Source organism: Rhipicephalus sanguineus, chromosome 4 (genome assembly GCF_013339695.2).
Source record: "Rhipicephalus sanguineus isolate Rsan-2018 chromosome 4, BIME_Rsan_1.4, whole genome shotgun sequence".
Taxonomy (NCBI): domain Eukaryota; kingdom Metazoa; phylum Arthropoda; class Arachnida; order Ixodida; family Ixodidae; genus Rhipicephalus; species Rhipicephalus sanguineus.
The window spans coordinates 5,530,165-5,534,051 of NC_051179.1; the positions used below are offsets into that span (position 1 = coordinate 5,530,165).

Here is a 3,887-nt window from a genome sequence, read left to right on the forward strand (position 1 = left end):
TTTTTAAGCATCGGGACGATGCTTTTTCAGAGGGGGGCATTGCCGCGAGTCTTATATTTCATGAGTGTAAGCTTCACCCACAAAGACTGTGGGCAACGCTTTGCGCAGACCTCGCCGTGATGTGTAGGAAGCTTCGCGATTGTTTTGGAACAATCTATTAAGATTGCGCGCCGCACGAGAATGTTCCAGCTTTGTCGAGAGATAACGCCGCCACCAGCGATATCGCTGGAAAGTTCGATAGCGCCTGTATAAAAGCCGACGCGCTTGACTGCTTGTCAGTTGATCGACGGACGACGCCCTGTTCGCCGCTATCATTGTACAGCGTGTATTGCTGTAGCTCTAGTTCTCATTTTTCCCGGCCACAAGTTCGGCCAAATAAACAGTTTCATTCTGCAAACGCCGACTGCTGTCTTCGTCGACGTCACTACCACGTGACAATATGGCACTACAATCATGCCGAGAAGGACAGAGAACTTGGTATTGATGAGCGTGTAGTCTAAGGTGCACACTTTCGAGTGGAGGGCCTTCCATGGCGTCCAGCAAAAGGGCTTGCAGAGGCAGCTGAGGACAACAAAAACAAAGCCTGCATGTATGTATACGTACTGCACACAACATGCATGAAAATGGTGAACAACAGGAACATAGCATGACTATATTGTCTTATGTCTCCTGAGACAGGGTTAAACCTCATTCCAGATGCACAAGTGCCTGCTTTTACTTATTGCTTTGTCAACACTAGAATCATGAGAACTCTGTATTTATGAGCATGACATCTGGGGTGCACGCTTTCAAACGCAGAGCATTCCAGCTGGCGTCCAACAGCAGGGCTCGCAGAGGCAGCTGAGAACAAAAACAAAGCCTTAATGTACATGTCCATACTGCACACACAAACGCACAAAGATGGTGCACAACGGGGATATAGCATGCCTATTTTGTCCTGTGTGTGTGTTAAGAGGTTAAAGGGACCGACAACCAACTTTTATGGTACCTATTTTCTTTAACGCGACAGAAAGCTTACCAGACAGAGTGTATAATCAAGGTATGGTGATGTGGAAAATGCCGTGAAACATTTGTAATTCGATTTTTTCTATCTGCGACGGATATGAAGTCATATACACACGTGACAAGACATGTTGCAAACAGTGAGCGTGACAGCGGTTCGTGTTCGAGCGCGGCGGTTTACTGCGTGTGTGTGTACTCGCGCGCATGCGCTGCGGCTCGACATGGTCCACTGGCTACCGCGAAGGCAGCGCCGTTACTTGTCACCATGCAACTCCTTTTACGTCATAAGCAGCACAGAATAGAGCGGGGATGGATAGTAATATACATACTAATATTTTTAGGACCAATAATGGCACACATGACGGTATCAGACTACGTGACTTTGTACAGCAAAGTGATCAACTCCGCAATCTAGCTTCAAGGCTCTTGCGATAGGTTGCACAACATGCCTTTTTTTGTTACTTTTAAACACAATTTAGAGATATAAATCCTACTCACAGCGCGAAAAGGATGCTGGAATATGTCAGTATATAGCGCGGTCTTTTCATTTCTGACAGGATCTAATCACAAGTTCTGGCCAGTTGTCGGTCCCTTCTCCTTTAAGCCTGGTTCATACTGAAGTGCTTGTAAACAACAATGCACAATTTTACTAATTGCTTTACCAACGAAATTCATGCCAGGAATGACAAAGGAATTGGTATTTACGAGCATGACGTCCAAGGTGCACGCGTTTAAATACAGAGCCTCCCAGCTGTTGTCCAAGAGCGGGGTTCGCAGAGGCAGCTGAGGAAAACAAAAACAAATCCTTCATGTATATGCATATCCACTGCAAGCACAAATATGCATGAAAGTGGCGCACAAAACAAACATAGCACAACTGTGTTGTTGCATGTCTGCTAGTTTAAGAGGAGTAAAACCTGCTTCATAATTACTTGCTCATAAGCAGAAATTTCTCCTTTTAGCTTACTCTAATTATGTCGGTTACGACTTTCGCATTTGCAAGCATGAAGTCTAAGCTGCACGTTTTCCGTCTCGTAACCTGCATGCCTATGTCCAGGAAGCTGAGCACATTCTATGTCATTACCGGTAGGCAAAGGTGCAGACATTTGGGGTAAAGGTGCACACCAGGGGCACCACTACTAGAAGCAGCTGAAAAAAAGGAAAAAGATCATGTAATATGTGTACACAGCTAGCACATGCAAAAAGAATATCATTGAGCAACAGTCACAAATGTGCTACATTTGTTTGGAAGTAAAACCTACTTGACAAACAGAGTGGGCTAGTTGGTCATTTCGGTTGTGTGAAACTACCTGACTGCTGGTAAAGGATGAAAACAACATGCACTGAAAAAAGGCGGAGGTATCGGGAAGCCAGACAAGGTGCCAGTTGCTAATATGCACCAAGTGACTGAGCAACAGGTTCTGCTGCTTCATAGAGATGTAGCAGAAACACCAACATACATTTTTCAGTTTCTTGTTTCAGTAAGACAAAAATCATGATCATAATCACAAACGATACGGTATATACCAGTACAAAACTGGGCTGTGCCCTTTTCTTCTGATAACCGGCTAACTGATGGCCAGCAGCAGGACTCACACGTGCAACTGAATAAAAGAATAGCAAGAATATGCGCTGTTTTGAACATAAGTTCTGGCTTTTCTTACAAATGGTGTCATAATGAGAGCAAAAAATTTGGTACTGGGCATAAACTGAGGGCAAGCCAGTCTTGTGTGCAGCAATGCTTAATTCATGTCCACAGCCCACTACAAATGGTTAAACTTGACACATGCATTTGACCATTCCAATTTTTTTTACGTTTATGTCAGTTGCCGTGGAAAACATGTACAACAAACCTTTGAAGTTTTTTTCTTTGTCGTCCAGGACTTCTGATTGTTCTCCACGGCACTACGCACGCGCCGGCTTGCAGTTATTCGAGGCAGATCAGCCATGTGTTCCACGATCGCGGTGTCAATCTACACACGTGGCCGACAACAACATATCAGCATTGTGAGCTTAACAGTTTCTGCGGAAGATAAACGAAATCGCGTCACAAATAAAACTTACTCCCACGTGTCATTCTTGCTGCGAGGGTCCAGTTCAGCGTACGCCAACCTGCGCGCGGTGGGGAGCTCGCCAAAGAAGAAAGTGCTAAGAACGTGCTGATTGCAGTAATCCAGGCATGTCAAGTACTTACCGAAGAGGTGGAAAAACGTTGAAATCGGCAAGATCTTGCAACCAGGCAAATACCTACGGCACGCGCGCTTGTGATTTTTCGACGAAACGTCACGGATCAAACACCTAAAAACGAGGCCAACGAAGAGTCTGATCTATCCGAACTCCAAACACGCCGGGCGCCATGATGGCGATGGCAATGTCTGCGCAGTGCTCGCAGCAAATCGTCCGCTATTTGAGCAGGTGTTGGCTCGCAGTAAGCGCAATTAAAGAACAATTGCGTATTAAACCTAAGAAAGAAAACAATAAAATATCAATATTTCATTCAATTCTTCTAAAGTTAATATGTCGGTGTTTTTATAAATACGACACCACCACACCACCGCTCGTGCGGTGCGGCTAGGGTGCGGCCGCCGTTCTCTGATCTTTCACGAAAAGCACGGCGTGCGTGGCGCGAGTACGTGCGCCGTACCGCTGTACCGCCTTTACCAAGTGCAACACTTGCTCACGCAGACAGCAATCGATCCCTCGTCCTCATAACGGCGCGACATTTAGAAAGAAACAAAAAAAAACAAACGAACACTTTCACAAAAAACGCGGATATATTGTTTTTCATGTGCATGTAGATATGCAATTGTGCACGCGCGCCAACCATGCTCTCCGGCGGAGTTGCTGTTTCCGATTGTTTAGGATCGCCAATTTTCAACACGGTA

General features: G+C 45.5%; 1 long non-coding RNA gene across 1 annotated transcript; it reads right to left on the bottom strand.

The window, feature by feature from the left end:
• Positions 1-447: 447 nt before the first annotated feature.
• On the bottom strand, positions 448-3,066 carry LOC125757996 (uncharacterized). Its single transcript, XR_007415681.1, has 3 exons — positions 2,856-3,066; positions 1,708-2,151; positions 448-561 (listed from the first exon to the last, which is right to left on the bottom strand). It is a non-coding gene; the product is annotated as an uncharacterized LOC125757996 (long non-coding RNA).
• Positions 3,067-3,887: the final 821 nt, after the last annotated feature.